Genomic DNA, 24,067 nt, shown 5'->3' with positions numbered 1-24,067 from the left:
AATGATCCCTTGTTTACTTATTAAAGAAATAGTGTGAACTATGTAGTTTATTTTATTCTTTTACTAAAAACTATTAGACAAAAAAGAACAAGTAATCCAATCAAAATTATGCGAATGATCTGAACAGACACCTCTCCAAAGAATTACATATGGCCAATAAATACACACAAAAGCACTCAATGTCTTTAGCCATCAGGGAAAAGCAAACCAAAACTACACTGATATTCCACCTCACCCCAGTCAGAATGGCTATTACCAAAAAACAAAATATAACAAACACTGGAAAGGATGTGGAGAAAACGGAATGCTTATGCACTGTTGGTAGGAATGTAAATTAGTATTGCCACTGTAGAAAACAGTTTGAAGGTTTCTCAGAAAACTGAAAATGGAATACCATATGATCCAGTTATACCACTCCTGGATATTTAGTCAAAGGAAATGAAGTCAGCATAGAAAAGAAACATTTACATTTCTGTATGTTGTACCACTATTCACGATACCCAAGATTTGAAATCAGTCTTAAGTGCCTGTTAACTGATGAATGAATAAAGAAAATACACAATGGGGTATTTATCATAAAGGAGAAGGAAATATGTCATTTTCATGAAAATGGATGGAAGTGGAGGACATCATTAAACAAAATAAGCTAAACATAGACAAGTATCACATATCTTGTACATAAAAAAATAAACAAAAAAGATGACCTGAAAGTAGAAGAGAGAGTACCAGGGTCAGGAAAGATTCCCATAGGGAGAGGGGATAGAGGGAAGGTTAGGAGAAAGTAGAAGGGAAGGTAAATGTACTCAAAACCCAATATGTGCATGTATGGAAATGTCACAATGAAACCCATTGATCTATACAATTAATATGCATTAACAATTACAATAAAAACAAAAGAGAGAAATTGCAAAATAAATAGAAAAGAAAGTCTGCTTTGCAAAATTATATTTGGCATTACAAGGTCAGTATAAGACTTTTGAGACTTTTAGACTATTATCTTTTATTATCATCTTTAGTGTCAACATCGGAGAGTTAATTTCACTTATAAGCTTACTTTATAGTCAGGGATACTAGTATTATCATTCATTAATTTAAATATTCATCACCTTTAGTTTGATGGAATAGTGTTACAGTTCAGACTCTTGTTTGGAACAAAGCTGTGCTTAAAACTTCAGTCTCCAAGGCACATGGCAACAGAAGTCATTGTCTCCTAAGAGTTTTGGTGAATGGGATGGAAAAGTGAGAATCTCACATTTGACTGATCAAAATATTGCAGAATATAGCTGGTGTGTTATTCAGCTTTTTGTCACTATGACAGAAGAAAAGGTTCATTTCAGCTTATTGCTTCAGAGGTCTCAGTGATTATACAACCCCTTTGCATTTGGCCCAAGATGGGGGAGAACATCATGGTGGAAGGGCATGGTGAAGTAAAGCTGCTCAGTTTGTGGCAGCTGGAAAGCTGGAGATAGAGAGATGGGGGTAGGAGATAGGGACAAGATATGTTCTTCAAGGGTATGCTCCCAGTGACCTGATTTCCTCCACCTATGCTGCATCTTTCAACCTTGCTATTTTGGGAATTGTGCTTTTAACACATGTGCTTTGGGGTAACATTTCAGATCCAAGCTGTAACAGCTGTGGAATTAATTACTTTGATCTGTATCTACTACTTCTCTTCTGGGAAGGTTTTCCTTGTCAAATCTGTGTTTTTCTCATTTCCTTATGGTCCTATCCATGTGTGCCTGTGACTTTTTGTACAGCAATTTTCAGTCTTGGTTGAAGGCAACTTCATTTTTCTTTGTGCTACAGAGGCCAAAAATATAAACTGATGCTTGACCACTTTCTCACACAATCAGATAACTTTCTATGTACCTACAAGATATATCTGGAGTCTGAACTGGAATTTCCACCATTCTGCTTACCACTTTCCCCAAGCCAGTACATCTTGTGCCTGGATTACTACAATAATCTCATAAATGATTTTTCAGCTTCTGCTTTTGTTCCATAAAACCTAGTCTTCTAAACATAAATCACATTGCATCATACTGTTGCTCAGAAATCTATGGTGATCTCTAGCTTCATCAAATATATATACGGCTGGGGGTATAGCTCATTTGGTGGAGTGCTCGCCTCATATGCACAAGGCCATGGGTTCAATCCCCAGCACCACAAAAAAATAAATAAAATAAAATAAAATAAAAACAAATCTACCTGACATGTTCTAGTGCATCTGCTTCCATTTAACTTCTTTTCTTCTCCTTGGTATTCATTTTGCAATGGCCTCTTTGTTGTTCCTTATGTAGCTAAAGTGTGCTCCTGCCATTGGTCCTTTGTCTCAGTTATTCCATCTCCCTCAAATACTCTTTCCCAAGATATCTACATGGCCAGCACTCAGGCAATATTGAAGTTCATGTTAAAATGTTACCATCTCAATTAGCTACGTGCTGGTGGTTATATTTAAAATTAAACTCCTGACCTTCTCCCTGGTACTCTGGATCCCTCTTGTGTGGCTCTTCTTTCTCATTTTTTTCTCATAAGACTTAATAATATTAACAGTTATTATTTTTGTTGGTATTCCTAATTTTTCTAGCCACTTTGAATGTTATATCCACAAGGGCAGGATATCTGTGGATTTTATTCACTGCCATATAGTAGGGAGTCCAAGAAGTGTCTGTTCGAATTAAATTCAAAGTAAACTTGATCAATCTCAACCTAAGCTATAACTGAAAATTTGCAACCATAATAATTACTTTTTATTTAGGCAAATCTATCCAACATTAGTGGAAAAGTAAAGAACTTATAAGACAAATTATTAAAAATTGGTGTTTTTATATTTTTAATTTTATGTATCTATGAAGGGACTTGGATATTATGGATATTATGGTATTGTATATTAGGATTAAAGGGTATTCCATTTTTTAAATTTTTAAATAAGCATCTGGTACCTATTTTTAAGCTTTTTAATTTAATTTTTTTTTTTACAGAAATGGAGCACAATTTTTCATTTCTCTGGTTGTACATGATGTAGAGTCACACTATTCATGCAATCATACCTGTACATAGGGGAATAATGTCTGTCTCATTCCACCATCTTCTCCTACACACACCCCCTCTCTTCCTCTCTCTCCCCTCTCTCAATCCAAAGTTCCCCCATTCTCCCCTTGTCTTCCTCCCATTATGGATCAGCATCCACTTATCAGAAAAAACATTTGGCCTTTGGTTTTTTGGGATTGGCTTACTTCACTTAGCATGACATTCTCCAGCTCCGTCCATTTACCTATAAATGCCATAATTTCATTCTTCTTTAAGGTTCAGTAACATTTCATTGTGTAGATATACCACAGTTTCATTATCCATTCATCTATTGAAGGGCATCTAGGTTGGTTCCACAGTTTAGCTATTATGAATTGAGCTGTTATAAATATTGAGGTGGGTACATCACTGTAGTACACTGATTTTAAGTCCTCTGGGTATAGACCAAGGAGTGGGATAGCTGGGTCAATTGGTGGTTCCATTCCAAGTTTTCCAATGAATCTCCATACGGTTTTCCAGAGTGGTTGTACCAATTTGCAGTCCCACCAGCAATGAATCAGTGTCTGGTACCTATTTTTAAACATACTGCTATTTTAAAATCATTAATGGTTTTACATGATTTAAAAATAAAAAAAATATGGCTCATGAGGCTGAGGTTCAAACTCAGACACTGCAACTTAGCAAGATCCTGTCTCTGAATAAAATTTTATAAAGGGCTAAGGATGTGGGTCAGTTGTTAAGAGCCTTTGGATTCAAACCCCAGTGCCAAAGAAAACAAAAACAAATAAACAAAATAAATAAATAAAAATAAAAACTATATAAAAGACATATTTTCAGAAGTCTCACTTTCTTCATGTCCTGTCATTTTAGACATATTTCATCCTATATATCAATTCATTTATTAGTTCCTTATATAGCCTCTGCTTTTTCTTTATGCTTTTTATAAGCAAATAAAAATAATTATCCCTTTCCTATACATACATTGTTTTACAACTCACTTTTCTCATTTAATGATATATTTTGAATTTCTTTAAAAAATGTTGCCGCGTCCGGCCAAGGGAGCCGAGTCCGGCGAGGGACGGCGAGGTTAAAAGACACACAGGACACCAAGGTTCTTCATCCAGGAGTCAATAATAATCTTTATTGCTAACACACCTTTTTTTATACCCCAAGCAGCAGAAGTGGAAAACTACCCAAAAGCAGGAGGGAGGGGGGAGAAATTTAGTTTCAACATCTATTATTGTCAGGTACCGAAACCTCCCTTAACAATAAGTCCATCAGACCAGAAAAGGTCAAGGCATTCCCGTGGGATACATATGTCTCAGACGGATAAGCAGGAACAGAAAAACCGCAAGTTCGCCATGGCCTTGTGAGCTGGCCACACTGGCATGCAGAACAAACTAGTGGAGGTAGGGCTCCAGGGGCCAAGGTGGACCTGTTGCCAACAAGTCCCCCTCTTTTGTTTTTTGCATGCCAGTGGGAATCAAGTAGCCCCTGTCTTAGGTCGTTCACAGCCCTTGCGATGCTTACCCGTCTCTGGGAAGGCCCCGATTCCCTGGCTTAGGTCGCACAGCAAGCGTGAAAGTTGCCCGTCACTGGGTACTACAAGATCAGCTCAAGGTGTTATGACCTATCAAGACATTATTGTGGTAAACACTTAACCGTCTCCACCTACGGGACCCACGACCGTCACCGCCGAATGGCAGATGTGATTGGACCGAGAGATTAGACAGCAAAGATCCTAGTACAGGAAAGCAAGAGGGAGAGGTATGCATAGAGAAAAGATATGGCAGGAGTTCTTCTTTTAAGGAGGACACTCATCTTCGGATAGGTCTGAAGTATATCTCAGAGAGGCGATCATCCATCTTTAAACGTTGATAGTGAACCTGTATCGGCTTAGAGGCTAAGATATTAATTTGATCCTTAATGAATTGTACTATCTTATTTACAATGCAGGGTCCTATTGCCACTACTAGAAGGAGGCCTAACAATGGTCCCAATAAGGGAAGAAGATAAGGCAAAAATCCATTAAGTCCAGTCCAGAGAGGGTTCTCAAATAATTCCCTCCTCCTTTTTTTTAGGTCTTCTTGGAGTTGTTTAATTTTTGTGCGAACTATGCCAGACTTGTTAGCATAAAAACAGCACCTCTCCCCAAGGGCTAAACAAATTGCCCTTGATTGGCAGTAAGCAAGTCTAAACCCCGCCTGTTCTGAAGAACTACTTCTGCTAGGGAGTCTATCTGGTCTTGTAAGTCTTTAATGGTTCCCGACAGGGTTTGCACATCATCTAGGATGATGTAGGATTGGAACTGTTAAGTAAAGAAAAGGTAGTTTCTAGGATATCTAATGTATTGGCATCTAAATCAGGAAACTGGGATTTGGGCAATATCAAGGGGTGGTATGTAGGCTTAGGGATCTCCGGCTTTAAAAGCTTAATCACCTGAAGGTGTTTGATAGCATCAGTGGGTCCCCCTCCATCAGAGACTCCGATGGGGGCCTGCATGGGCCAGCAGGAAGGTTTACCCACGACGCCCTCACATCCCGCCTCCGTTAACCGAGTCGTGATGCCTTCCCCTCCCCGGTCACCAAGAAAAGGAATATAATTATAAGTGGTCCCCCATTCTCCACGGGTGTTAGTTAGGATGGCCTCAAAATACTGTTTTCCTTGATTATTAACACAAATTGAGGCCGATGTATAACAGGAGATGTGCATTGCCGGGGTGTAATGACAAGTGGCGGAACAGCTTCCAAGAGTCTTGGTCGGATTAGGGACAACAAGTCCGGGCTTATTAACACATACCCATTTTGGTTGTTTAAATCCTCCGATGTTTTCATTGAGTTCAGCCGCCATGTAGGCTACTTTAGTCCCACAATCAATGCTCTGGATATAACCAGAGGGGGCCGAGTGCCGGGGCCCTCCCTTACACTCACAAGGGGCTCCAAAAAGATATTCATGAATATTCCCAGGTGGGGGGTCAAGCCCTCCTTCAGCAAACCTGTCCAGAAGGAATGCCACAAGCGGGGTCCAGCTCATGAGGTGTGTCTCGGCACTCACTTGAAGGGGTGAGAACAACAACGGCAGGATCAGCCATCTTGGGAACTTCATTTTGTCTTGAATTTTCATTCACCGGTCTGGTGCAGCGCTCCGGGATCCAAATGGGCTTCTCAGTTCCTGGGGGAAAAACACATACAGCTCCCCTCACTCTAGCTAAGAGTGGAGCCGGGGGTTGCCACTTTCCGGTGGATAAATCTTTCCACCTTATTTGAGCATCTTGTACAGTGGGAGGGGAAAAGTGGCGTTGTGCAGCTGTGCGCCCTCCAGTGTCAGTGAGTAAAAAATTTAAAGTAAATAAGGTTATGCTTAGAAGTGCTTGTGGTCCCTGACAATTCCGGTATATCTCCCCCTCTTTTGTTTTTTGTAAATAAGTTTTTAAATGTTGATGGGCTCGTTCCACGATAGCTTGTCCCTGTGGATTATAAGGGATTCCAGTCTTATGATTAATTTCCCATTGGGTGCAAAACCGTTGAACCGCCTGGCTTACATATGTGGGACCATTATCGGTTTTGAGGCATCGTGGGGTGCCCATGGAGGAAAAGGCTTTTAGAAGATGACTGATTACGCCCTTAGCCTTCTCTCCAGTATGTAAGGTGGCAAAAATGAAGCCAGAATATGTGTCAGTGGAAACATGTATAAAGGAGAGCTTACCAAAGCTAGGGAAGTGTGTAACATCAGTTTGCCAGACATCATTAGGTTGTAGTCCTCTTGGATTAACCCCAAGGGAAGGAGAATGAATAAATGGTGCACAGGTTGGACATAATGAGACAATCTGTAAAGCTTGGTCTCGTGAACATCCTGTGTGGAAGCGTAAAGACTGTGCATTTAAATGAAATTTGTTATGGAATTGTAAGGCCTTATCATATTTGGTCGTCACACAGGAAAGGCCAACAGCATGAGTAGCAGCGTCTGCTTTTGCGTTGCCCTCTGACAAAGGTCCAGGGAGCCCTGAATGGCTTCGGATGTGGCCAATGTATAAAGGATCTCGTCTAGCCCAAATGAGAAGCTGAACTACCTGTAGTTGTTCTGTGATGGTGGATTGCTTTCCAATATATGATGCTGTTTCTATGACTAGAGCCAGATTGGCTACATACAAGCTGTCAGTATATACATTAAGAGGAATAGAACTATAGACTTTGAGAGCTATGATTAAAGCTTTAACTTCTGCCTTTTGGGCCGACTGACCTGACACAGGTTGTCGGAGAATTTGAGATCCATCAAAAACGACGGCAAATCCATTTTTGGCCCCATCTGTATATACAGTTTGGGCCTTTGGAATAGGTTCCCTTTTCATAATCTTTGGGAAGATAATGGGACACCTTTTAAAGCTCTCCAAAAGTCTATGTTTAGGGAAGTGATTATCAATCTGACCCTTGAAGCTGCACAGGAAAAGACACCAAAGGTCATGTTCTTGTTGTAACTTGTGTATCATATCTTGAGTGTAAGGTTGAATAAGTATGTCAAAGGTTTTTCCAAACAATGCATCACCCAAATATTTAGCCTTCCAAATTAAGTTAATAACTAGCTCATAAAAGGGAGTCAATACCCGGGGGTTAGAAGCCGGCAAGTGGACCCAATAAATGGGACCCGTTTGCCAGAACACTCCTGTGGGAGTAATTTTAGAAGGTAGAACTATAAATGACAAGGGCAGAGAATAATCTATCTGCGTAATCTGCATGTCCTGCAGAGCCTCTTCTATTAGCCTCAGTGCTCGTAAGGCTTCTGGTGTAGGTACTCTACACGACGTAGGAGAAGGATCTCCTCGCAAGAGGTCATACAGGGGTTTGAGCTCTCCAGTTGGAATATGAAAGGATGGGCGCAGCCACTGTATTTCTCCGAGGAATGTCTGCCACTGATGTAAAGTTTTGAGCTGATTTATCTGGAACTGGGGTCTCTGGGGAAAGATTCCTATGTTATTAATGATGTATCCCAAATAATTGTAAGGGTGTTGAAACTGCACCTTTTCGGGTGCTATGACCAGCCCTGCCCCTTTTAGAAGGGATTGGAGGACTTCATAAGATTGAAGAAGTCTTTCTTTCTTGGGCCCTGCCAGTAAGATGTCATCCATATAATGAATGAGGTAGAGCTGTGGGAACTGCTGTCGAAAGGGTCGCAAAACCTCAGCTACAAAATATTGGCACATTGTAGGACTATTAGTCATCCCTTGAGGTAGGACAGTCCATTCATACCGTTGGTAAGGTTCCCTAAAGTTTGTGGAAGGCAAGGAAAAAGCAAAACGCTTTCGGTCTCGTGGGTCTAAGGGGATAGAGAAGAAACAATCTTTTAAATCTATAACAATAAGATGCCAATCCTTTGGGATCGCAGTAGGAAAGGGTAGCCCTGGTTGTAAGGGTCCCATGGGTTGCATAGTTTTATTAATAGCTCGTAGGTCCTGAAGAAGTCTCCACTTCCCAGACCCCTTTTGTATAACAAAAATAGGGGTATTCCAAGGGGAGGTAGAGGGCACCACGTGTCCTAACTCAAGCTGGTCTTGAACTAATAGGGAAGCAGCTTGTAATTTGTCCTTAGTTAGGGGCCGCTGTTCTACCCACACAGGGTCATCTGATAACCAAGTAATGGACAGTGGAGGTGGCCGCACTTCAGTGGCCCCTAGGATAAATTTCCCAGTCCTCTCCGGTCTCTTCCCCACCGGGTAACCTGTTCTGCTGGATCCACGGGTGATATTCTGCCCTCATGTCTCTTTCCTAGTCCCCTTCCAGGGATCCATCCCATGTCTAGCATTGCATCATTAACAAAGTCATTATTTCCTTTTAAAGTCTGGGTAGTGAGAATAGCCCCCATTTGATGAAGCAAGTCCCTCCCCCAAAGGTTCGTGGGGAGTCCAGTCACCACATAAGGCTGGAAATGGCCACTATATCCTTCACCATCTCTCCATTTTAAAAAGGAGGCACTTCTTTTTGGTTGGGTCTGTCCTATCCCCTGTAATATGGCCGAGGGACTCTGGAGGGGCCAGGCAGGTGGCCATTGTTTTTCAGAAATGACAGAGACATCCACCCCCGTATCTAGTATTCTCTTGAAAGCCTTGTCCTGTATCTCAATGGTCAGGTTGGGACACGAATCCAAATGAGCTACCCAAAAGGCCTGGGGAGTTCCAGTGAAGCCAAAGCTGCCGTCGCCCCGGGACCCACGGAGGGCGTGCCCAGGAATGGAAGCTAAGGGTAGCAGCAGCAATTGAGCTATACGCTCCCCGGGGGGAAGAATAACAATTCCTTGGGTAGCTTCTACTACTATCTTTATCTCTCCCTGATAATCAGCATCAACAACCCCCGTAAGAATCTTCAAGCCCCACTGAGTTGCGCTACCTCGTCCCAACACTAGTCCCACCGTCCTCTCTGGCAGGGGTCCAAAAACCCCAGTAGGCAGCGTCTGAGGTCCCATTTGGGGAGTTAATACCGCTTGGGAGGTGGAACTGAGGTCCAGTCCTGCGCTTCCTGGTGTTCCCCTGGGGAGTTCCCAGATAGAAAGGGGTTGGTCAGTGGGAGGCGGCGGAGACGCCCACTCCCTGGGGCACTGTTCTGTCCCTGCACTGCCCCGTACACTTTGGCTTCCGGGGCCCGGGGCGGGCCCCTGCTCCCGTTTCCCGACGGTATTGGGTTACCCTGGATGTCAAATTTTGACCTGCACTCACTGCTCCAATGATTTCCTTTATGACATCTAGGACAAATTTTAGGCATCCCTCTGCCAGCACCCTCGCTCCTTTCCGGGCAGTTTCTCCTTATATGTCCCTCTTTCCCACATTTAAAACACCCCTTAGAGCGGGTTCCCCTGTTATCAGATTTTTGTATTCCAGTCTTAAGGGCAGCAGCCAAAACCTGACCAGTAATATGAGGCCCATCTATATCTTTGCATGCTCGAATCATGTCATCTATACTTTTGGCCCGGGAGGACTTAATAGCATTTTGGCAGTAAGTGTTAGCGTTTTCATATGCCAGTTGTCTAATAAGTGGCATAGCCTGTTCCAGATTAGGGAATATTTTTCCAGCAGCCTGCATTAGGCGGGCTATAAAGTCTGAATAAGGTTCAGAGGGTCCTTGAGAGATCTTGGAAATTTTTGCTTCAGTCTTAGAAACGGGCAGGGCTTTCCAGGCATGGACTGCAGCTGAGGCTATTTGAGCATAAACACCTGGGTCGTAATTAATTTGTTGGCCTATGGTGGCATACTGCCCAGTTCCTGTCAACATTTCAGCATTTCGCCGTTGATGGCCCGCATTCAGGTTAATCTGAGCCAGCTCGCGGCACCTTTCATGATATTCACTTTTCCACAATAAGAAATCCCCTCCAGATAACACAGCCCTGCAAAGTTGCTGCCAATCATTGGGTATTAGTTGACTGGCTGAGAAAGACTCGAAGAGGGTCAATGTGAAAGGGGCATGAGGTCCATAATTAATGACCGCCTCCTTAAGCTGTTTTATGTCCTTGAAGGCTAGGGGGACATGGGCTCTGGCCGGCTGTCCATCAGCATCGGCGTTTTCAATCATTGGAAAAACCTGAGCCGCTCTAGAACCCCAGTGGACCCCCACCCGTCTAGTAGGGGCGTCCTCATTCCAATCAGGATTATAGGGAGGAGGTGCGGCAATTGAGGGGGCCCTAGGCACCCTCACATTTGCCCTTTTAAGGCGATGTTCTAGTTTCTCTATCTCCCTTTCTAATCCCTCCTCTTCCTCAGAGAGAGAACTGAGGTCCTCAGGATCATTTTTGGGCTTAGAAATCTGGAGGCGTTTCCTACCCTCCGAGCCCGAGTCCTCAAGGGGACCCTCATCCTTTAAGGATTTTGCCATTTGCTCTTCCTGCACCTGATTAAGGGCCTGTTCACATTCAGCAAGCTGATCCTTGATCTTTACTTTATCTGTTAATAAAGCATCCTTTACCAACCTCCATAAGGAAAAGGTGGCAACTGGGACACTGTCCAAGCCCCGGTCCCTCAATAATTTCTGAAGGTCATGCCTCACCAGGTCCCAGTCACTATTATTAAGAAATCCTCCTGTCAGAAACCAAGGACAAGCCTGGGCAATAATTTCAACGAATTTGGTTGTAGTCTTAGTTTTTATTCCTGTTCCTTGTGTATTTAACAGCTCTTTCAGTTCGTTGGCCAGACGAACCTTCGCTGTTGAGTTACCCATGGTACGTACCCTGTCTCTTTAAATTATCTTTAAACCAATCCTCCCCCTTCTTTCTTAGAAGGTGAGCCCCGTCCGCTTACCCCTGCTTTCCGGATCTCGGTGGGACCTCCAATTGCCGCGTCCGGCCAAGGGAGCCGAGTCCGGCGAGGGACGGCGAGGTTAAAAGACACACAGGACACCAAGGTTCTTCATCCAGGAGTCAATAATAATCTTTATTGCTAACACACCTTTTTTTATACCCCAAGCAGCAGAAGTGGAAAACTACCCAAAAGCAGGAGGGAGGGGGGAGAAATTTAGTTTCAACATCTATTATTGTCAGGTACCGAAACCTCCCTTAACAATAAGTCCATCAGACCAGAAAAGGTCAAGGCATTCCCGTGGGATACATATGTCTCAGACGGATAAGCAGGAACAGAAAAACCGCAAGTTCGCCATGGCCTTGTGAGCTGGCCACACTGGCATGCAGAACAAACTAGTGGAGGTAGGGCTCCAGGGGCCAAGGTGGACCTGTTGCCAACAAATGTATATAAAAAACCTAAACAGTTACAATAAACAGTTTCCCATACTTAAGTGTAATTCTTGTCAAATCAAAATAGAATTCACTTTTGGGACTGGAGCTGTGGCTCAGTGATAGAGTACTTGCTTCCCACATGTGAGGCCCTGGGTTCAATCCTCAGGACCACATAAATAAACAAATAAAATAAAGTTATTGTGTCCATCTATCTATGTATATATATTTTATATATGTATATATTTAATATACATATTATATATTATATAGATGGACACAATACCTTTATTTTATTTGTTTATTTATGTATATATATAATATTATAAATAGAATTCACCTTTTTAAGCAAATGATTGACTCTCAATTCTATGACTATAAAAAGCCAAAAATCATGGAAATCAGAGATTTACTTATTATTGTACATTTCCTAGAGGTATATAAAGGCACCCCTTCTTTTTGGCATTATTTAAAGCTGTTCAAGTAAGATAAGTGATAGTCTTATGACAGCTATGCAGAACATGTATTACACTTCCATGAAAGGATTTTCTATTCTAAGGAAAGTGGGTCATATTGTATAATTATAACTGAACATTGATTCCCTCGTTACAAAGCTCTTGGCTTTCATGTTTCCTTCCCAGATTCTGACATTTTTGTAACATCTTACTTATGTTCTTTAGTAGAAATATAGGAGATCTATAAATATTTCAACAAATCCTTAGTATGTCTAAAACTATCAGAATTCAATTATACAGTTTTAGCACTGCAAAACAATTATTCATGGAAAACCGTTAAAAGCAGCTATGACCTACAACATGTAAAAATGGTTATTTTTCTGGTGTTACATGTCAAAGTTTCAAATTTTCCTTGTGATATAAGAGAAGCAACTAGGATTTAGAGTGTTTTAAGAAAATGCTGTTGATCTTGCTTTTCTTTAATTCTTCAGCTATCCCCGCTGAAGCTGTTTTGGTCCACAGTGCATTTAACAACACATTCCAGAAAGTGTCCTCACTCATGTTTCACACACACACACACACAAAAATTTGAACCTGATAAGAAATTCAAATGTGACTTGACTCTCAGTGAAGACTTATACCTGGATGGTGGACATATGTACAGTAATGGAAGTTTTCTTTCTCCTTAATAAGAATCTCCATAAATATCTTTATCTGATATGACCCATGTCCAATAAAAGGTAATTTGGACACATAGACACCTGAGATACATACTCTTAGAAAAAGGCCATGTGAGTCCACAGTTAGAAGGGGGCTGTCAACTAGCCAAAGAGTCCTTGAAAGAAATCAAATCTGCCCACACCTATCTTAGAATTTCAGCTTCCAGACTGGGAGAAAATAAATTTCCGTGGTTAAGCCTATGCAGTCTGTGGTATTGTGCTATGGTAGCCTTGACAGGTGAATATGAGAGTCATCCAATTTGTTGTGAACATATTCATTCCTTTTATTCCTGAGTACAGTTTCATGGTATGTTTGAATCACATTTCATTTAACCATTTACCTATGAGGAAAATTTTGCTTGCTTCCAGTTTGGAGTTTATTACAAATAAAGCTGCTATAAACAATCAAGCATTGTTTTGTTTTGTTTTTTTCCTTGAGTGATTGTATGATTTTTTTCTTTCAATAAATTCCAAGCTGATCGTGAAAGAAAGTCCAGACTCTCCACCAGGCCCCCTCTGACAGCAAAGAGGAGGAGGGATAGGAATCCACAGAAATCCTGGGAGGGAGGCCTGTTGACTACCTGGGGAGGGCAAGACCTGGTTTCTCACCTAACCTTCTCTAACACTGCCTTGGGGTGGTGGGACCAAGGACCTTATTGTAACCTCTCAGGAAGGGAAGTTTAGTCTCTCCCCACTGCCTTTTTTGATGGAGGTGAGTGGGGCTGTAGTTGACACTGCTGTGTTCAGCAGAGAACAGCAATTATCATTGAAGTCTCTCTTGCTAGCCTTTCTTTGCCTAGTTCTTACATTAGTTTAAGAGCAGGCTTTTATTCAGGCTTGGTTTTTGTCTCAACCCATTGGAAGTTCCGGGTCCCCAGCTTCTCCAAAACTTGGACTAGGATACACAAAGCAAAAGCAAAACCCGAGGAATTCATCATTGCATGCAAGGTCCCTATGTTTATCTCCTCTTCAGGTTCAAATCCTATTTGTTTTATATATAACATTAGGTTTTTTATTTGTAATTAGCTGAGAGAATAGGGGAGTTTATGTCTACTCCTCCAAAACTGAGCAAGGAAACTGAGTTTTTATTTCAACCCATTTATATTTATATGCAAGTCTCAAAATTGTCTCATGGAAAACTAAGTAATATATACAAATGATCACAGAAAGCAATAAAAGTATTTGCATTAAGAACTAAAAGCTTTTCATATAATATTTTAAAAATGATTATGAAAGGAGGAAACAAATAGTTTTCACCATTACAAGTTGATTCTTTGAAACTAATGGTGTTGATCTCTCAGAACATAATTATTTGTTCTTATCGAAGATTATTAAGACAATGGTCAAATATAACTTTCCTGAATCAAGCTGAAGATTTAAAAATAGAAACTCTAAAATTTCATACTCTTTTTCAATTTCATGGCAATGCTGTAGCATAGATCATGTTCCTTTCCAAGCTTTTCAATAGAATTTGCCAGATAGAGTGGCAAAGATGAGGATCTGAAAAGATGAGACAATTAAGCAAAGGTATCATCAATCTTGAAGACAGAATTCTGAAGCTTTTAGATTTTCTACTATAGCCTCTTAACATTTATTGTGATAAGAATTTCCGTCAGGATGTGGCCATACTTGAGCACTTAGGTTACAACAGTGGAAAACCTGCAGCTGCAGAGAGGATGAAGATGGTGGGACGTGAGGTTGTACAAGTGATGCAGAGCAGATTTCCTGAGTTTTAGTCCTAGATGGTATCACTGACTGAGGCCAAAGCTTCTGCTCAACCCTAAGAGCCTTGATTTCTTTATTTATATAATGAAATCATGATAGTGCTCACGTCAAAATATCTTCCGGCACAAACGAAATAGTGTATCTGAAGTTTGTATTTAACATAATGTCATTGTTCTTCCTACCAAAGGAGTTTTCACTATCTTTCATGATGTAACTAAATTATTACTTATTAAATGTCTGCTATGACAACCACTAATGTAGGTATGACAATATTATTCTTAATCTTATTTAATGATAGCAAAAATACCATGAAGCAGATATTATAACCAAGGTAAGGCTCAGAAAGATTGAGCTATTTCTGCTGAGTCCTACAATTAGTATGCAATAAAAACAAAGAGAGATTATGCGTATTTTATGTACTATGTGTTGGGCATGTTGCTAGACACTAGGAATAAAATATAATTTCTTCCACGGAAGATTTTAGGTGATATTAGGAAGACAAACACAATTAACATGATCAGGGACCAGAATCAAAATCATTACTAACAAACATGAGAATCCATAGGTGAGGCACCTAACTCCATGCAGATGTGGAAGTTGGGTCTAAAAAGAAATAGCTATTTGTTGTGCCTGAACTAATAGCTCATGTTGCCTATGAATTTAGAGATTCTGTGCTTTTATTGGGATCTGCAACACAGCTCCCATGCAGCCCTTAGATCCTAACTGATGTCACAGGACTTGGTTTGGAAAAAATTGACAGTAGTCAGAATGAAAGTCCCTGCAGAGAATGATGGATGACTGAGAAAGACCACAACAGTAAGTATGGCAGACTAGGTAAAGAGGTGGGCAGCAAGTGGGCGATAGCAAGAGGCAAGATCAATCTTCAAGCAGCAATCAGAGTCATCTACTGAAAAGTGGTCCTGGTTCAGTCACAAGAAATGCATTCAGAGACCAGACCCTGGAAAGACTCAGCTGAAATAAGTCAGGACTCCTGATACGAAGGAGCAGAGATGCTGGTCAGGAATTCCAGTTCAACATGGAGGTAGGGGAGAAAGACTTGAACAGAGTTATAGGAAGGATTTGGGTTAAAATACATTAAGAGAAAAAGAAAACATATGTTATGGAAAAAGAAGATACAGAAATGACTAAAATAATATTTTTAAAAGTATTATTGAAGCCAGATCTCGAAGGAATCAAGTTTCAATGTCATTTACAAAATCAAAATCTACGACTCAAGATGACATCTCAATCCCCTGTAAATTTTTTGTGTGCAATTTTCCAGAGGAGATGATCTTTCTGTATTGACTTATTTATGTATTTTGCTTGTCTTTGCCATTTGTAGTTCAAATTTTAGAGCTCAGATTTGTAGCCTTATTCACATTAGTCAAAATTCTTATCACAATTTTCTCCTTTTGCAAAATTAGAACATCCATGTCCCCTATTCGACCCCGACCCATCTTCTCCTGACACAATTAATAAATGGACAGGGATTTTATCATAGGCCAAAGAGACCTTAGGGGTTTTAATTTAATGGTCAGTTTGGGAAGGCATCAAACCACCACTTTTATTTTTTCCTATTTTCATTCTTATTCTATTGTTTATGGCTGACCTTGTAAACTTGGCCATTTCTGCAAATTTTGCCTGGGGACCAGAAAAACAATTTTTTCTGCAAACAGAAAAATTCAGACAACTTTTAGTTCCTTTCTACACTTTTTTTTTTCTGGCTCATTTACAAAATAATACAGATTCCTTAGTAATTTGGAGAAACAAAATAAGAAATGAAATAAAAATCACCAATGACCCAGATTCTCACCATTGAAACACAACTGCTAATTACTTACTGATCTCTTTATTCCAGCCTTTCTTATTTCAAGAGCAACCAATATACTGTCTGAATAATTTTATTTCTTGGCAGACTGAGCACTTCTAACTTTTAAGTTTCACATCTAACTCCTGACTGCCACCCAGTTTTCTTGTTGACATAAGTCCTGCTTCACAGGAGGTAGGAAGTCTATTTGCAAACCCTGTTTAGTAGATGATAGTGTAAAGCAAGCAGTTTGCTTTAGTTTTTCTAATTGGAAACTTGTGGGGACAAGTGCATGGAGTACTGCATACATGGCATATGTTAAGGGCGTCTGAGTGGCAGCCCACTCCCCTTGAACTAGACACGTGAGTGGCACAGCCCTGGGTGTGAGGCCATGTGTTGCAGTCCCAGAGCTTGCTCTAAGGCCCACACCTCGATTGGGTGCTGCAAAAACAGCAGAAATTGCATTGGTGGCTGCCTGTAATCTGCTTAGCTACTGCCCAAGTATATATACTTGGTAACTGAGCAATAAAATCAGACCTGTCCTGCTTGGTCTCCGGAGGTCTTGATTAACAACTCTGCAGCCACACTCTCCTCTATCCTGTTCCATGGACTTCCTCACTGGATGAGAGAAAGCCCACACAGAAACTGGAAATTCAGAAATTCACTCAGTATTCTTCAAGGGGTATCTTTTTAAATTTTAAGGTTTTAAAGAACAGTCTATGAAGGTTAAAGATGAAAAATAAATATGAAATCCGAGGTTTGCATTTATTCCCTCCTTAGCCTGAATTTGAAATCACAAAGCTAGACATAGGAGAGCCACGTGTCAAACAAAAATAGAGCAGTTTTCTGTAAGCCATTAGTCCTTGATACTAGTAAAATTTTAAAGCTTCTTTAGTAAAAATGAGATGGGGAAAATATAGCATATATTAAAGACAAATATTGGGGAAATTCACCATTGTTTCCCATGTTTTTCTTGGGTTTTAGCTATACATTTTGGTCTATCAAATCGTGTTGAAGTTAAAAAGAAAGAAAACATCAGCTTCTCTGAGGAGAATGAAGAAAAATTGTGCTCAGAGGTCAATGCACATCATAGCCTTCTGACCAGACAATTAATATCTAGAGTCTGGGTAGCCCGAGAGAATCTATTGCAGAAAACCTTTTGTCTATGTGTTAGATGAACTTTCTTTACAAAAAAAAAAATTCAAATACAGAATATGTCCAGACAACCCTCCATCTATTCCAATAAATTTTTTTAAAAGTTAGCTTTTAATCTTTTATTCAGTAAAAATTGATCAGTTGTAATATTTGGAGAAAACACACAATTTTTTGCACCCATCATTAAAACATATTATTGACAACTAAATATTATTTTGTTCTTTGAGGATGTGTATTTGAAACCTACAACTGGATTTTCTGGGATAAATATTATTCCATATAATCACTCTTTTCCACAAGTTTAATTAAGCATGATCCCTGAGTCCCACCGTTGCCCTTGCTTTCTGCCCAGTTATTTTAAACCTTTTCTATATTTTCTTCTGAAATTTTTCTTGTTGGTTAGTGGTTTCACCAGATAAAGAAGACATGTTGTAAGCCCCAATTTTACCCACTTGTATAGTTGTTAGAAAGTGTAGTAAAAACTAAAGTCACCATGTGTTTCAGTCAGCTTTTTCATAGCTGTGACTAAAGGTCCCGACCAGAACAAATGTAAAGAAGGAAAGGCTTATTTATGGGATCATAGCTTCTGAGGTCTCCATCCATAGACAGCAAGCTCAATCAATTCATCAGGGTTCAAAGAGAGGCAAAACATCATGGCGGAACAGTGTGGCAGAGGGAAGTGGCTCACATGGTAATCAGGAGGCAGAGAGAGAGATCTCTACCTGACAGATAAAAATGTATACTCCAAAGCCACCTCTCAACTCCTACCTCCTCCAGCCACACACCCTACCACTTCAATTACTGCTCAGTTAATCCCTATCAGGAGATTAATCCACTAATTGGGTTAAGACTCTCACAACCTAATTATTTTTCTTCTGAACCTTCTGCATTATCTCACATTAAGCTTTTGGGGGGACACACCTCACATCAAAACCATAACACCATGCAATCGAAGAATGTAAAAAGTGTTAATTTTTCCATCTTTGGGTCTTGAGTTTTGTTCTTCAAAAACTCATGATACAGGATGTTTATTAAAGTAAGTGCTGAACTTTTCATAATTCTAGTGCATTGGATGTCACTTCTGAAACATATATCATAGAATATAGTTTTCAGTTAAGAATAAAGTCTTCATATATAAACCTTGAGCAAAATTATCATGCCTGCATGAATTAATTGTTAAGTATAGGTGATTCATTTAAAAGACAAAATTAAATTTACATTCTATTTATAAAAATGAAATGTGTGTTTATTTTTCATATTACATAAGTTAATTATTTGTTAGATGGCTGTTGTTTTACTCTGTGGACTGTCTTTTATTGTAGGTCTGTTCACTCTCAGAAATCAAATTAAGAGGAATAACTGTGGTTGAATTGATTACTTAGCCCTTTTCACTTTGAGAGACATTTGGTTTTTCCTATATTGTTCTTTTCCTTTGGCAAAACCCTCCCAAATACTCCATTTCCTTTAAAAAATAAGTTTTTAAAAGTTCTACTTTAGTTTTAAGTTTTATTTGAGGCCTGGGGAGGTGACTCAGTGATAGAGAACTTGCCTAGCATGCACGAGACCCTGAGTTTGATCTACAGTGCTGCAAAATAAATTAATAATTTAATAGATAGATAGTCTTATTCTAGTTTTAATTGACATAATAATTGTATAAATTTTGGGGTAAAATGTAGCCACTAATATATTTTATACACATGTGAATTATGTAATGTCTAAATCCTAGTAATTATTTAGTCTATCACTTCAAACATTTATCATTTCTTTGTGCTAGAATATTCAAAATTCTCTCTTCTAAGTTAACACCATTAACTACAGTCACCCTATTATTCAATAGGACCCCAGGACTTATTCCTCATATTTAACTGTAACTTTGTACCCATTAACTCACCTCCCCAGCCTCTGATAGACACTGTTCTATTCTCTGCTTTTATTGAACTCAACCTTTTTAGGTTTCACATATGAGTGAGATTATGCAGCATTTGTCTTTTTACATCTGGTTTGTTCTGGTACTTCTTATTAGAGCTGCACTAAAGTCAAGTATACTGCCACCCACTCACAGAGAACATTTTCCATAATACTCCTGGAAGGAATCTAGACTCTACTAATACCAAACTTCTTTGCAATCATGACCTGAATTCTTATTAAGGGAAACACAGTTGATCATACGATAAAAACACTTGATTGAACACTCTTATGGTTTGGATATGAGTTGTCCCCTCAAAATTCCTATTAATGCAGAAATATTAAAAGTAGAATTATAAGATTATGAGAGCTATCACCTATCCAGTCCATCCTGGTTTGAATGGACTGACTGGGTGGTAACAGTAGGCAGGTGGGGCATGATTGGAAGAGTTGGATCACTGGGGACTTGCCTCCACAGGGTCCTTCCACCATGATGTTATACCTCATCTTGGACTCAGAATGCTGTTGTCTGTCATCTAAGGAACAAGACCTCTGAAACTGTGAGCCCTAAACAAGCTTTTCCTTCTCTAAGTTGCTCTTGTCAGGTATTTTGGTCAGAGATGCAAATGCTAATTAAAACACAGCCAAAATAACATTTCTTAATTGTTATGCATTTTGTTCTCTGATATTTTCCTCTTCCTCTACCTAGGAGTTTGGCATTCTCTTTGACTTCAGTTTCCAAAATAAAATCACTAAATTGTTTTTTGTCTCTTATTTCTCTGGCTGTTCCTTCTTCATTTTTTCCCCTACTGACTTTTGGGTTCTGCTTGTTCTTCCCTACCCCAACAACTATGAACATGATGTCAAAATTCTTCTCCTAATAAAAAAAAAAATTCCTACAAACAAGCTTATTCTTGCTCTACTTTTCCCCTATTGAGAGAGAACTAGCCAATCCCTAAAAAAACAAATGCCAAATGTCTTCTTTGATATAATGAGAGCAACTAAGAACAGAGCAGGGAGGAAGAGCAGGAGGAAAAGATTAACATTAAACAGAGACATGAGGTGGGAAGGAAAGGTAGAGAAAAGGGAAATTGCATGGAAATGGAAGGAGACCCTCATTGTTATACAAAATTACATATAAGAGGTTGTGAGGGGAAAGGGAAAAAAAAACAAGGAGAGAAATGAATTGTAGTAGATGGGGTAGAGAGAGAAGATGGGAGGGGAGGGGAGGGGGGATAGTAGAGGATAGGAAAGGTAGCAGAATACAACAGTTACTAATACGGCATTATGTAAAAATGTGGATGTGTAACTGATGTGATTCTGCAATCTGTATTTGGGGTAAAAATGGGAGTTCATAACCCACTTGAATCTAATGTATGAAATATGATATGTCAAGAGCTTTGTAATGTTTTGAACAACCAATAAAAAAAAAGAGAGAACTGAGGTTTTTAAAATTCAATATTTTCTCAATAATAAATATGGGATGATTTATCTTATTCCAGTATTAGTAATTTTGACCAAAATTCTTTACAATGTTATACAGCTTTCTATTCTGTTTCCAAAATTAAATTTTTCAATACACTAGGACTTATCCTTATGTTTAGTCTTTTTTTCTATATCTAATTCATGTTGAATTCTTGATTAAATCAAACTCATGTATGATTTTTCACCATCTATTCATGGCCTGACACATTAAGTTCTTTTCTAAAAAAGAATTTATATTAGAGCATTATAGTTATACATAATAGTGGGATTAATTTTGACATAATTGCACTTGAATGGAATATAATTTGCTACATTTCAGTCCCCAGTACTGATACATTAACTTCTTTAAATGAAACCTAAAACCTCCTCAACCTGACTCATATTAATTTCCTACACCTATTTTTTTTTAGGTTCTGACTTTTGCTCCATTCTGAGAAGAATGGCATTTTTATGCCTGGATGTGATCTTAAACTTTGAATAAGATTGGACACTCATATTCCCATTTCTGGAAGGTACTTGCTTTTTATTTCAGCAAACACACAAAACCCAGTTTCACAAATGTATCAGGCTATCAAAAGGAATTAACATATTTAATATTAAATTAAATATTTTTAATATTAAATTAATTTTAAAAATATTTAATATTAAATTAATTTAAAATGAAATTTTAAAATATTTGGTAACATGCTTGTGAGTTCACTGTGGCTCATCTGGATGCCTAAAAGCCAGTTTAAGAACCATGTTTGTAAAATAATAGTTGTTTTTCATTGCTTTATAAATTTTGACATTCACTGTTAGTTGTGGGTTGGCCCTTAAGGTAAGAAAATGAAGCTCTGAGTTTCAAGGCCTCGCCTATGTAGGAGAATTTTCCATGGCCCTAGTCAGGGAACAGCAAACTCAAGGTATATTAAGAGTTATTTTTTAAGACTTTTATTTTCCCATCATCTCAAGTCCTTTTGTAGTTGGGTAGTTTTAGAATATTCACAGTCATTTTGAGGAAATAGCTGTGAAGTTAGTTGATCTGGCTAATACTTTGAATTTGAATTTGGTGGAATATATTTTTGTGGTTCTCAGTTGCTTTATTTTTAGCTTCTGTGGTGTGCAGAGATTTCCAGGAATAATCTGACTCCTCAATGTGCTGCTGATTCACCCTGTATTGTGATATAAAGTGGCAGAGCCAGGGATCCTATGGGGTCTCATGCAAAATTGCATCTCTCTCCTGTCATTAATATACTTGATGGTGAAACCTCTATAATTGTGAATAATATCTGCTATCTTCCCATTGTTGAATGGGAGTTTTGCAGAACAAAATTCATCAGAACTCTTTGGTAGAGCACAAGCTTGCAGAAATTGTACAAATAAAAATATCTATGTATTGAAGTCATAAGTTTTGTCAGTTACAGTTACCAATTAAACAAATTCCTTCTACCATTCCAGCACCTTTGCATTCCCTCTTAAGAAAAGTATAATACAAATTTTTTCTTATTTAAAACAGTTATCAACTAAGATCAAACTAAAATATTTAGGAAAACTTGCATCACAAAGTGTTATTATATTTTTAAGGTTAAGGCTCCTGATCTGTTAATTTGTTGATTTGTTTTCTCAAAGTAAATACACAGTTTTTAAACATAATTTTTATTGCTTTTCTTAAAGAAGGCACCCTGAAACTCCTGAAACCAGGAGTCAAAATAAATGTCTCCCACTCAAAAAAAAAAAAAAAAAAAGGAAAGCACCCTAAATTGCATTAAGGCTGGGGCTCTTAAAACGGCTATCTCCTTCAACCCATGATACAAGTGAATCATTTCCTCAACTATTTTAATCATTTTTTTATATCTTTCTACATCCCAGTTTACACCTGTATTTTCCAGTGAGACCTATTCTAAAAATAAATTTATGAGTTGTTCCATTTTTGTGTCTTACATTTTTCAGAATGGAAAGATTTATTTTTTAAAAAAAAAACCTTATTTCTTCAACGTTTTCTTGTTTTCATGCTCCAGCTTCCTTAAAATATTTTTGGCTTCATGACACTTATTTTTTTAAATACCATCTTCTTATCTGCATCCATGTTCACTGCAGCATCATTCACAATAGCTGAGGTATGATCCTAAATGTCCATCAACAGATGAATAGATGAAGAAAAGATGGTGTGCACACACAGCGGAATACTATTCCACCTTCATAAAGGGAGAATCCCAGTGGTTTGTAACAATGTGGATGAAACTGAGGATGCTATTTTTTTTAACTGAAACAAGCCAGGCACAGAAGGGCAAATACTGCATGAACCCATTAAATGGGAAATCTAAAAACATGTTGAACTCCTAGAAGTGGAGAGTAGAGCCACCATTGCCAAGGACTGGGAGTAGGGTGGTTGTGGGATGTTTGTCAAAAGACACAGAAGAAATGTTTTCAAAGTAAAAAATGAATTAATAAATAATCCTTTCCTGAACTCCAGAAAAGACACACCAGTCCCCATGAATAGCATTACATGCTTCGCTTTTCAGTCTCTCTACCTGCTGCCCTTTGTAAATGCTTGTGTTGAGCATCTCCCCAACACCATCCTTACCCTCTGAACCTCCCGAGCCCTCTTTACTGGATCTCCCTCTCTGAATGCTTCTTGTCTTCTTTGTCCCATGATGCTCTACCACAAAAGCATAGAATGCATCTATCAAGGGCAGACTTTTCTGGTGTCTGAGAAGACATTCAAGTAATGCCTGGGCCATGTTCACAAGCCATCAAACTTATGTAGAGAAAGAAGGGTCTTCAGTTCATTCAGTGCTTACTGCATCCCAAGCCCAATGGGATATATTTGCAGAGATGCGGTAGCATTTCTAATTAACAACTTTGACTTGAAATATCTTCATACCTTAGATGAAGAAACTGAGGCTCACAGAAGTTGGGAACTTGTCTGTCTGCCTGACTCCCATATTCTTAGCTTCTATGTTTAGCTCCCTTTCTAACCAAAAGCTACATAAACACAAACTCTCATATTTATGAAGTATATTTCAAATCATTATAAGTAACTTAATAATGAAGTGTGTGAGGGTGGACCTGATTTTGAAAAAAATATATATTGTTGGAGTAAA

General features: G+C 39.0%; 1 pseudogene; it reads right to left on the bottom strand.

Annotated features, from left to right (window-relative positions):
- Positions 1–23,704, bottom strand: part of LOC124079907 (YTH domain-containing family protein 3-like) — a 31,774-nt pseudogene extending 8,070 nt beyond the window's left edge.
- Between the last annotated feature and the right edge of the window lie 363 nt (positions 23,705–24,067).

This window comes from Marmota monax, unplaced genomic scaffold (assembly GCF_021218885.2).
Source record: "Marmota monax isolate L192 unplaced genomic scaffold, Marmota_monax_Labrador192_F-V1.1 WCK01_AAM20220418_F8-fsc00455, whole genome shotgun sequence".
In the NCBI taxonomy this organism is placed as follows: domain Eukaryota; kingdom Metazoa; phylum Chordata; class Mammalia; order Rodentia; family Sciuridae; genus Marmota; species Marmota monax.
Note: the sequence above shows the minus strand (reverse complement) of the source record. Positions and strands in the feature narration are given on the sequence as shown.